This window comes from Carlito syrichta, unplaced genomic scaffold (genome assembly GCF_000164805.1).
Source record: "Carlito syrichta isolate Samal-C Ts95f unplaced genomic scaffold, Tarsius_syrichta-2.0.1 Scaffold293982, whole genome shotgun sequence".
Taxonomy (NCBI): Eukaryota; Metazoa; Chordata; class Mammalia; order Primates; family Tarsiidae; genus Carlito; species Carlito syrichta.
In genome coordinates, this window is record NW_007238078.1 from 101,558 (window position 1) to 114,558 (window position 13,001).

Genomic DNA, 13,001 nt, shown 5'->3' on the forward strand with positions numbered 1-13,001 from the left:
TTACAGGCATGCGCTACATGCCCGGCTGATTTTTTGATTATGTAGAGATGAGGTCTCGCTACTCAGGTGGGTCTCGAACCCGCGGGCTCAGGCAATCCACTCACCTCAGCCTCCCAAAGGCGTGGGATTACAGGCTGAGCCACCGAGCCCGGTTTGTTTTTATCTTTTAATTAACAAAGAAAAATTGTGTATATTTATGGTCTTAATAGAGATGGAGAAGAAAAGCCAAAATGCTTCTCCTATTCCAACACAGCCAACAAAACACTTCTTTCTTTTTTTTTTTTTGAGTTGGAGTCTCACTCCTTTGCCCAGGCTGGAGTGCACACTCATGGCCACCTCAGCCGACCTGCTGGTCTCCGGCGATCCTTCCGCCTCAGCCTTCCAAGTAACTGGAACTATAGACGTGCGCTACCATGCCCAGCTATTTTATTTTTATTTTATTGTAGAGATGAGGTCTTGCCAAGTTGCCCAGTGTGGTCTTGAACCTGCAGGCGCTGGCAATCCACTCGCCTTGGCCTCCCAAAGTGCTGGGATTACAGGCTGAGCCACTGAGCCTAGCCACATTTCTTTTCTTTTCTTTTTTTGGTTAGAGTCTCGCTCTGTTGCCCAGGCTAGAGAGCAGTGGCATGCTCATACCCATGCAGTCTTGACCTGCTGGGCTCAGGTGATCCTTCTACCTCAGTCTCCCAAGTAGCTGGAACTATAGGCTTGCACCACCATGCCCGGCTAATTTTTTTAAATTTTTGTTGTAGAGACAAGGTCTCGACAAGTTGCCCAGGCTGGTCTCAAACCCCTGGGCTCGGGCAATCCTCTCCTCCACCTCCCAAAGTGCTGGGATTGTAGGCGCGAGCCACCGTGCCCAGCTCAACACAATATTTCTGACACCCGATTCTCCAGCAGACACCAGCTGGGTGTCCTCCAATTTAATTTTGGCACCATCTACCTGGAGATTCCATCAAATCCCACAGTTTGAGGGCTCAATCCCACAAGACTGCCTCCACTTCAGGTGCCAATCACAAGTCCCAGGTTGTGACCTACACTTCTGACCAGTCAGTTAAAAATTGAGGTTCTCATGACTCATTCCTTGGGTTCAGTTAATTTGCTAGAGCAGCTTACAGAACTTAGGGAAACACTTTACTTACATTCACCCGTTTATTAGAAAGGATATTACAAAGGATACAGATGAATGACCAGATGGAAGAGGTATATAGGGCTAGGTATGGGAGAAGGGCCATGGAGCTTCTGTGCCTTCCCTGGGTATTCCACCCTTCAGGAAACTCCACATGTTCAACAATCTGAAAGCGCCCTAAACTTGGTTCTTTGGGGTTATTATGGAAGCCTCATTATGTAGGCATGATTGATTATATCATTGGCCATTGGTGATCTACTCAACCTTTGTCTCCTCAGTGTTTGAAAGGATGGGGCTACAAGTCTCAATCCTCTAATCATACTTTGGTCTTTCTGGTGATCAGACCCATTCAAAGGCTATCTAGAGGCCCTCAGCCACCACTCATCTCATTAGCATGCAAAAAGCACTCATCACTCTGAAGATTCCAAGGGTTTTTGGAGCTCTGTGGCAGGAAATGTGGATGAAGACCAAATGTACATACATACATTTCTTATTATAAATCACAATATCACAGGTGTACTATATGTTTTGAAATATGTACCCTGATCTCAAACCAGGCAAAGTGGGGACCAAAGGGAGGCCTAAACTTTACCTGTATGCTGTCCACTTGTATACCTAATCCTGAATTGTACCTCACATCTTTAAAATAAAAAAAAGAAAAAGAAATATATGTACATTGTGGAATGGCCAAATCAAACTAATTGATATATATATATCCACTTCAGGTGCCAATCACAAGTCTCCTTGCATGGAAGTCTCCTTAGTGACTTATATATATATCTTTATATATATATAAACCTCAAATACTTATTTGTGATGAGTACACTTAAAATCTACTCTCTTAGAAATTTTCAGGTATACAATACGTTGTTATTAACTATAGTCACCATGTTGTACAGCAGATTTCTTAAATTTTATATTATTATATCTATTCATTTTCTATAGCTGCTGTAACAAATTACCTCAAACTTGGTGGCCTAAAACAACAGAAATTTATTTTCTTACAGTTATGGAGGTCAGAAGTCTGAAATCAGTATCACTGAGCCCAAATCAAGTGTCAGCCAGGTGCTGCTCCCACCAGAGGCTGCCAGAATTCCTTGGCTTGTGGCAGCATCACTCCAATCTCTACCTCTGTAGTCACTTTGGATTCTCTTTCATATGATTTTCCTCTACCTCTCTCTTATAGGAACACTTGTGTTTGCATTTAGGGATCATCTAGATAATCTTGGTGATATTCCCACCACATGATTCTTAATCACATCTCCCCAAAAAATTTTTTTTGCCAAATAATATAGCATTCACAGGTTCTGGAATTAACATGTGGATATCTTTTGGGAAGCCATATTTCAACCTACCACAGTCCACTCTGTGGTTCCCAAACATTGACGTCTACCCCACATAGAAGATATATTCACCCTATTCCAACACACCCAAAAATGTCAACCCATTACAGTGTCAACCCATTACAGCATCAACTCAAGTTTAAAATCACATCTAAATATCATCAGCTCAGAAGTCTCAAATCTCATCATGTAAATCAGATATGGGTGAGACAATGAATATGCTAACTCGGGGCAAAATTCCTCTCCATTTGTGGACTCGTGAAACAAGAAAACAAGTTGTCTTTCTCAAAATGCAATGGTGGGACAGACACGGGATAACAAACTGTTAGAGAAATTCCCATTCCAAAACGGAGAACATGGAAGGAATTAAGAAGCAATTGTTACAAAACCATTTTGAAACCCAACTGGGCAGATTCCATTAGGCTTCAAGGACTGGGAATAATCTTTTGTAGCTCAAGGATTGATCCTATAAGCCCAAGACTCCATCGTTGCAGTTATTATTCTTTTTATTGCAGGGTAGCCCATGTTTGAAGCTCAGAAGTTTTATCACTCTGTTTCCTACTTGCAGAATCTTTGGAGTCTGATAGCCTTTATTCATTTCATTCCATCTCTCTCCCTTTAAGTACAAGCTGACAGTGTTTATGCTGGTATAACACTCTCAAAAATCTTTTGGATTTCCTGTGCATGTCACAGGGATTCACATCATTAAGCAAGAGGGTCCTCCACAGATTATTTCCTTGTTAATTTCATCTCTATTTCTGTATTTTGCTGTGCTTATTGAGGGGATCAATGAATCACATGCCTAATCTCTTCAGTATTAGTCAAAATACATGCTTTGTCCTCTCCAGAGCATGCTTTCCTAAAAGAAAATATCCTAATTTTAGCAGCTTTGGCAATCTGCATATGCTGAGAATTTCCCAAATCATCAAGTCTTGGTTCCTTTTTGCTAAGCAGTTCTTCCCTCATTTTACCACTTCCCGCTTACATTTTACCATAAGCAGCAAGAAAAAAAGAACCAGACTGCATTTCAACACTTTGCATGGAAGTCTCCTTAGTGAAATATCTAAATTAATTGCTTATAAACCTGCTTTTAACACAATTGTAGGACACAATTAAGCAAAGGTTTCTGTTACTTTATAATAAGGATCACCTTTCCTACAGTTTCCAATAATATGTTCCTTATTTCTCTCTGAGCCCTCATTAGCAGCACCTTAAATGATCACATTTATACTAACATTCTGCTTATGATGATATATGTATTCTCTAAGAGGATGTAGACTTCCTCTACTATATTTCTTGCTTTCTCTGAGCCCTCACCAGCAGTGCCTTCCACATTCATAGTTGTACCAATAGTCTGTTTTAGACAATTTAGGCTTTTTCTATCATGTTCCTCAACATTCTTTCAGCCTCTACCTATTTACCCTATTCCAAAGCCACTTCCACATTTTTAGGTATTTGTTACAGCAACACTCCACTTCTGATACCAAACTCTGTATTGGTTTCCTATTGCTATTGTAACAAATTTTTGCAAATTTAGTGCTTAATTATTATTTTTTAACAATTACAGAGGCCAGAAATCCAAAATCAGTATCACTGGGCCAAGATCAAGGTGTTGACAGGGTCATGCTTCCTTCATTCCTTGCCTCTGGTGACTTCTGGTGGTTGCTGGCATTTCTTGGCTTGTGACCACAAAACTCCAATCTCTATTCCTGTAGTCACATTTTATTGTCCTCGTCTATTTGTGTCATCTTCCTTTGCATCCCTCTTATAAAGATGGTTCTGATTACATTTAGGGCCCAACCTGATAACCTCCCCATCTCAAAATCTTCAACATCATCACATCTGAAAAGTCCTATTTTTGCCATATGATAACATTCACAGGTTCCAGGGATTATGAAATGGATTTCTTTTGGGGGGTCATTATTTGGCCTACCTTGGTAAAGGAAGAGAATGTCCAGATAAAAATGGGGGAACAAAGTCACAAATCTCAGAAATAAGCTTTCATAATTTTTAGCATTGTGCAAAAACAACAGAAGAGGGAGCTCTGACATTTGAAAAGCTACCCTGAACCCCACCTCTTTCTGAAAGTTCAGGAAAATGAATTTGATATAAAGAAGAGCAACATAAAAGTGAAGAGGGCAAATCTCATACAATATTGCTATAAGAATAAAAAATAAAGGGTAGGATACCATTCTTAGAGACAATGAAAGCATACTAGAAACACATGCTCACAGAGCAAATCAAAACTACATCCAGCTATAAACTAAACAACATTAAGAAAATGATACAAGGCCGGGCTCGGTGGTTCACCCTGTAATCCCAGCACTTTGGGAGGCCGAGGTGAGTGGATTGCCTGAGCCTGCAGGTTCGAGACCCTCCTGGGCAACTTGATGAGACTTCATCTTTACAATAAATCAAAAATTAGCCGGGCGTGGTAGCTAGCTCCAGCTACTTGGAAGGCTGAGGCAGAAGGATCGCCGGAGCCCAGCAGGTCGAGGCTGCAGTGGCTGGGAGCGGCCATTGCACTCCAGTCTGGGTGACAGAGTGAGACCCCCAACTCAAAAAAAAAAAAAAAAGAAAAGAAAAGAAAATGATGCAAGACAATGAGAGAATAACATAAATAAAAAATAGACAACTCAGAAATGATGATAGATCACAGGAAATATTTGGAAAGAAAATAAAGCTACAAAGAACACAAAGTAAATAAACATAACACGATAGCTTAAGAGAAATAGAAAGCAGAAAGGAAGATCATGTTTTTATAAAAGTAACAACAGTGTTTGAGGGCATATGGCAAATAACAAAGTTAGAAAAAGAAGATCCAATTCATACACCCTAGGAGAAGTAAAGAAAACAAGGACTAAAGGGAGAAAATAAATGTTAAAAACTATAATTAAAGAAAACTTCTGAAAAAAAAAACCGAAAATATTTGAAACTACATATTGAAAGAGTACATCAGATTTCTTTCTGCTTCTGGCCAAGATGGAGTTATAGGAACCAGATTACCTACCCACCTGACACAATTAAAAAATGAAAGATAAAATATAGGAAACAACAATCTTCAAGACATTGGGCATCAGGTAATGAAGAACAGTGATCCTTGAGAAAGGGGAAACAAATGAAGTTATTTGTTTCACAGCTATTCAAAGCGAAGCCCTACAATACCTTACTCTGAACAGTTTCCAGTCACAATGCAGAGGGGGAAGCCACCGGGAAACTTGGTGAGACCTCGTCTCTACAATAAATAAATAAAAAATTAGCTGGGCATGGTAGCACACGCCTGTAGTTCCGACTACTTGGAAGGCTGAGGCGGAAGGATCACTGAAGCCCAGCTGGTCGAGGCTGCGGTGGCCAGGAGCAGGCCACTACACTCCAGTCTGGGCGACAGAGTGAGACTCCAACTCAAAAAAAAAATATATTAAAATTAAAAAGTATTTTAAAGCTGAGCATAGTGTCATGCACCTGTAATTCCAGGTACTCAGGAGGTTGAGGTGGGATCCCTTGATCCCAGGAGGTTGAGACAGCAGTGAGCCAGGATTGCACCACTGCTCTCCAGCCTGGGCAACCTGTTGAAAAAAAACAAGAATCAGAAATGATACAAATTATAGAATCAATAGCCAAGAACATTAAAACAGTCATTATAACCCTATTCCAAATTTTCGAAAGCCTTGATGAAGCATATTAAGTAGAGACATAGAACATTTTTTAAGGCCCAAATAGAACTTCTAGAGATGAAAACCACAATGTCTCAAGATGAAAAAAATGCACTGAATGGGGGGGTTAACCCAGCTTGAACACCACTGAAAAAATGATGCATGAACTTGAAGACCTAGTAATAGAAACCAAAGTGAAATGCAGAAGGAAAAAAGATTGAACAAATAAATAGAGTATCAGCAGTCTGTGGGCGTGGAAGGGACAAAAAAAAATGTGAAAGCACATACCATGTACCTGAGAATATCCGCCCAGAATGACCAACAAGACATATTGGACATTAAAGATAAAGAAAAAAGTCTTTTGAGCATCTGGGAAAAAAGAGCAAGTGATTTATAAGAGTAAGAAAATTAAGCCAGGCTCGGTGGCTCAGCCTGTAATCCCTCGCTTGGGGAGGCTGAAGTGAGTGGAATGCCTGAGCCCGTGGGTTCGAGACCCGCCTGGGCAGGCGAGACCTCATCTCTACAATAAATCAAAAAATTAGCCAGGTGTGATAGCACGCGCCTGTAGTTCCAGCTACTCGGAAGGCTGAGGTGGAAGGATCGCCGGAGCCCAGCAGGTCGAGGCTGCGGTGGCCGGGAGCAGCCACTGCACTCCAGTCTGGGCGACAGTGAGACTCCAACTCAAAAAAAAAAAAAAAAAAAAAAACCCCAAAAAACTAAGACTAAATAACAGTTAAAGGGGAAAGGTTAGTAAGTAATGGCTCAGGTAATGTAGATATAGTACAACTATGAGAAAAAATGGGAGACATTGGTGTTATAGCCTGACTGGGTTCTTATGCCTGCTGCCCAGAAAAACCAAGAGTGACGCAGCCATTGCAGTGGTGAAAGAGTTTAATATCACAAAGCAGCTGAGTGAGGAGGGTGGGAATTATTTGTCAAATCCACCTCCTGGAGAGCTCAGAGGCTAAGGTTTTTAAAGGAAGTATAGCAGGCAGGGGGCTAAGGGTTGCTGATTGGTTGATGATGTCACGGGGTGTCAAAATTGCCTTCATGTTGCAGAGCTGGTTTCTGGGAGGGGACACTGCAGGACCAGTGTTGTTAGCTTCCTGGTATGTGTTCTGTGCCCAGGTGGGAACTTGGGTCCATCAAAATATAAAGTCTGCAAAATATCTCAAATGCCATTCTTAGATTTTTTTTTGTTTTTTGTTTTTGAGTTGGAGTCTCACTCTGTCACCCCGACTGGAGTGCAGTGGCTGCTTCCGGCCACTGCAGCCTCGACCTGCTGCGCTCAGCAATCCTTCCGCCTCAGCCTTCCAAGTAGCTGGAACTACAGGTGTGCGCTACCACACCCGGTTAATTTTTTTGATTTATTGTAGAGATGAGGTCTCGCCAAGTTGCCCAGGCGGGTCTCGAACCCGCGGGCTCAGGCAATCCACTCACCTCAGCCTCCCAAAGCGCCGGGAATACAGGCTGAGCCACCAGCCCAGCTCATTCTTAGATTTTACAATGAATGCTACCTATAAAGCAAGTCCCGTGGCCATCAGCTTACAAGCCCCTAGCCAGTAAGCAAGTATAAAGGTAGTTTAGGAGGAAGGTATGCAGGAGGTGGGAGTCCCTGGAAATTGGAACCCCTCCTGTTCTTCAACCTCCACTTTTGTATCTATGCTGTCTGGGCCCATTGTTTAAGGGAGAATATGTTTATCTGCCTTGTGGGGCAGCTTCCTCCTCCCCAAGGGTCAGGACACGAAGATAATCAATTGCCCTCTATTGGAATGAAAGCAAACTTAGAAACAACAGATTTGTTCAATTCTAGTCATAGCTGCAGCTTTTCAGGGCTCAGGTCTCTTCTACAGTTTTTACCCCATGGCCTGATATTAACTTTATATAAACAGTTTCAATGGGGAGAATATATTCACAGTTTTAAACTATTCTCAGTGGTTATGCCAGTGATATTAGTATTCTTATTCTAAGACTGAATAATGTGGGTGCCCAGAAAGGAGTTAATAGAGCAGGCCTTAGACCACTATCCTGGGAAAGACCTACCTATGAGGTTTGCCCTTGGCTGGCATCTGGAAACTTGAATTTCCAGAGGGGTCCCACCTTTCCCTAACTGATAAAAGTGGCTCATTGTGCCTAGATTGTGCCAACAATGTGGCTTACGTTGGTCATTCCTTCTGGGAGTCTGGAATGTTGGTATGTATTTAGGCCGGAGGCACCTAGGGACTAACTCCCATAAAAACCTGAGTCTCTAATGGACTTCTCCGGGCACAAACATAGACACACTTGATGCTGGGGAAAGGTGTGCTCTGTGGGCACCCTCCTGGGAGGGACACAGCATGTGAAAGCCTGCTGCAGAAAGAAAGAGGGATGCAGGAATGAGAAAATTCTGGTGCTTGGGTGGTTATGGAGTTACCTCTCTATGGTATGAAATGGCAACTGAGCTGCCATCTCCTTTTTTATTTTTATTTTTTGAGTTGGAGTCTCACTCCGTTGCCCAGACTGGAGTGCAGTGGCCGCTCCCGGCCACCGCAGCCTCGACCTCCTGGGCTCCGGCGATCCTTCCGCCTCAGCCTTCCAAAGAGCCGGAGCTACAGGTGCACACTACCACACACAGCTAGTTTTTGATTCATTGTAGAGACGAGGTCTTGCCAAGTTGCCCAGGCAGGTCTTGAACCCGTGGGCTCAGGCAATCCCCTCGCCTTGGCCTCCCAAAGTGCTGGGATTACAGGCTGTGTCACCGAGCCCGGTCTGCCATCTCTTATGAAAGGTAAAAGTGACCTGTGGAATTTGAAACTGATCAATTTGGTGGTAGACAGAGATATGCTGGATCCCCTGGCTGCTTTTGGTCATGTTGGCTGAAGGGAGGAAAAGGTGCAGCTCAGATGATGACTTTGGTTTTTTGTTCTCTCCCCCAAGTGGGAGGACAAAGGACCCAAACCTTCCCACAAATGAGCTTCCTATGACCTAAAGACAAGGAAAAAATTCCTTTAGAGTTTCTCTCTCTTCCTTGTGGGAGGGAAGGGGTCTAAAAATTCCTGGAGGCAGGCTTTGAGTGGATCGAACATGTTAAAAGTTTGTTTGCATTGCTTGCTCCTTCAAGTGGAAAGAAAATAGTTAAATCAGTACCCTGGGCTGAAGCAAGGCTTTAGATACAGCAGAGAGAAGAAAAAAGGGTAATCTCCCCTGGCAAACAAACCAAAAACCATTCCAACCTTTTCTACAGTTTAGTAACTGCCTCTGTAACACAGGCCTTCCTTACATTGCAGTCTGGATCTTCCGACAGCTGTAATGTTAGTTCTGTCAATGTTGATACCACAGCTAGGGGGCTGAGGAAAACAGGAGAATTTTAAAAATAAGACTTTGTATTTTGTGGCAATCACATCTGGGTGTATGACGAAAATGGGTGTTAAATGTTATATGCTTCATCATCAACGTTAGATGAATCATCCTGATAGGAAAAGCTGCAAAACAAAACAAAAAACCAATGCCAGTGGATCTGGCTCACTTGTTTTTTGCTGTCTGTGAGTGGGTTGCAATTCATTTATTTATTTATTTTTTCTTTTTTGAGTTGGAGTCTCACTCTGTCACCCAGGCTGGAGTGCAGTGGCCACTCCCGGCCACCGCAGCCTCCACCTGCTGGCCTCCGGCGATCCTTCCGCCTCAGCCCTCCAAGTAGCTGGAACTACAGGCGCACGCTACCACACCTGGCTAATTTTTGATTTATTGTAGAGATGAGGTCTCACCAAGTTGCCCAGGCGGGTCTCGAACCCGCGGGCTCAGGCAATCCACTCACCTCAGCCTCCCAAAGTGCTGGGATTACAGGCTGAGCCACCAATCCTGGCTAGAATTTTTTTTTTTTGAGTTGGGGTATCACTCTGTTGCCAGGAGGGAATGCAGTGGCTCACCGCAGCCTCGACCTCCTGAGCTCAGGCGATCCTTCCGCCCTGGTCTCCTGAGTAGTTGGGGCTACAGGCGTGCACCACCACGCCCAGATAATTTTTTTATTTGGTGTAGAGATGAAGTTTTGATATGTTGCCTAGGCCGGTCTCGAACTCCTGGGCTAAAGCGATCCTCCTGCCTCAGCCTCCCAAAGTGCTGGGATTACGGGTGTGAACCACCACACTTGGCCCAGAGTTTTCAAAAACAGCATTTAGTTTGTGAATGTGCTCTTGCTGACATGAAATGCCTGACCCACAGAGGCTGATAGTCTTCCCGCCTGCTATGCATGTACTTGAGTGGGTATTTTTGGACTCTAAAATAGACAAGAGGAGAAGGACTTTTAGGAAAGCCTTGCTTGTCACTTGGGCTTATTACACATCTGTCTGGCTCTTCCTTGCCTCTTTTAAAAAAATCTCCCCATTCACAGATCCTAATTGTCTGGCCTGAGCTGAATCCTGACGCTGTCTTCTTCAGCCTCCCTGTGAGCTGTGTGGAACTGCAAGCTCATCTCAAAGAACAGGACTCAAATTCTGAAGGTTGCCCATTTAAGACAGCCTCTGTGGGACTACAAATGACGACAATATGGATGCTGACTAAACTTTTTGGGTCACATACAAATGCCAACAGGAAAGGGCGTGTTCTCATGAGACTATCTAAAATTGCACAGCAGAACAGCTCTAGATTTCTGATACAGAGACGAATTGCATTCCTAACGCGATTTCCCTTGAGAGCTGCGGATTGGGGAAGGACACGTCACAGGCAGTATGATCCATTCACCCACTCTCCACAGATCAGACTCGTGGCCCCTCTCGGAGATATCTTTTTGCTGTTGACTTGTGTTTGATTTTAAGGATTACTTGCAGTTTGTACCAGTGGGCTGATAGCCTGACTGTACTTCCCTTACCTTTCTCCTGGTGCAGACACCTCAGTGAAGTAGTTTGATTCTTCAATGCAGCTATCCCCAGCAAGGGATTGATTTTGTTTTCTAGGCTGATCACTGGGTAAATGATCAGGATGCAAGGAATAGGAAGTTATGGAAAGTCATTCTGAAAAAATTTACAAGTTTAGGATTCTTCCTGACCCATTCCTGAACATGGTGTGTCTTTCTGGTTAAATTGCATAAAAATATGTTCTCAGGAAAAATATTTCTTTCCTTTTTTGCATGCAACACTTCCAGACAAGCCAACTTGAATGAGAGTAAAGTGATTGGGAAATGTGACATTCTGATTACTGAATGAGACACGAATTTCGTAACAATGGGGAGAAAATAAAAACCTGGGGGAGGGCATTCCTGAGTCTTGTTTTTCAGAACTGCTCCTGGAAGCTTTCCCCTCTTCCTGTGAAAAAATGCCGTATGTTCCAAGCGGCTGTGGGTGGTTTGAATTTAAACTGGCTACTGAGCCTACAATCACGTGTGACAACACCGACTATGGGACAGCAGGGGTGGCATCTGCTCCTGTACTTTGGCCGCAGGACACCTGCATGAGAGGTCCACACTCATGAGAGGACACACTAATGTCATGGATAGGCAAAACTGATGGAGCCTGACTGCCTCCAGGCGGTCTCTCTGAAACTAAGGACTACATGAAATTATTTGGATTAGACTGGACGGGAGGTTTCACTGTGGGAGGACACACTGAGAACCCTGTTAACCTGTCCTGGCTAATGTATGCTCTGTGGGGGAAGGGGACTAACAATGGCAAACTCTTGGTTTCCAGGGACATTATATGTATCCTCTGTGCCCCCAACTGTCCCGACAGTGCCCTAAGCCCTGGAAGGCATTCCAGTTTACTGGCCTCTAGAGTTGTGCTGAGCCTCAATTGATGCTCCAGGCCAGGCAGAAAGGGGTTAATATAGAAATTTAAGGAGGAAGCCACCTAGCTTTCTAAGATAGACTTTTATGGCTACTGGAATTTTATTTTTTCCATTTAAAGAAATTTTCTTTTAAACATGTGGGGTACAATTCAGGGTTAGGTATACAAATGTTCGTTATGCAGGTACCCTTGTTGATGAGGTATGCCACCCCCTCCCCTGGCAGTTTCCCACTACTGCCAATCATTTTCTTATAGTATTACAATAGTTGTTCAAGTTCCACTTATAAGTGAGAACATGTGATGCTTGGTTCTTTGTTTCTGTGATAGATTACTCAGCATTATAGCTTCAAAGTCCATGCCAGTTGTGAAGTTCATAATTTTGTCCTTCTTTGTGGCTGCATAATATTCCATCATGTATATGAACCACATTTTTAAAATCCAGTCCTCTTTCTTTATTATTATAAAGATGTGGGGTACAATTCACGGTTAGGTATATAAACATTGATCATGCTGGTACCCTTGTTGATGAGGTATGCCCCTCCCTCCCCTAGCAGCTTCCCTCAACTGCCAGTCTCACCCCCCCCCCCGACAGTTTCCTACTACTGCCAATCACCTTCGTATAGTATTATAATTGTTTAAGGTCCGCTTATGAGTGAGAACATATGGCACTCTGTTCTTTGTTTCTGTGATAGATCACTGAGTATGATTGAAATTTGTTTTAACTGGCTAAACCAGGGCCCATGGAGGGTATAACTGAGGTCAGTACTGCAGATTGGTATCATCTTGCACATGGGGTCCTACTGATGATTTTGCTGTAAAAATGCCACGGCCAAGGGGGTGGACTATGCAGAAAGGGGTTGATATAGCAGTCCTGGGACTGCTATTCTTTGAAAAGCCTGCTTGCAAGCTTGGTCCTTGACTGGCAGCTGGGAACTTGGATTTCGGAAGTGTTCCTGGCGTTCCTTACTGTGCTAACTGGTTTCTTCTGATCATCAGCTTTCATTCTGGGAGTCTGGAATTTTGGTAAGTGCTAGGCAGAGGTTGCCTAGTGACCAGCCCCCAATAAAACCCTTGAGCACTGAATTTCTAATGGGTTTCCCTGCACAGAAGCATCGCAGGCATT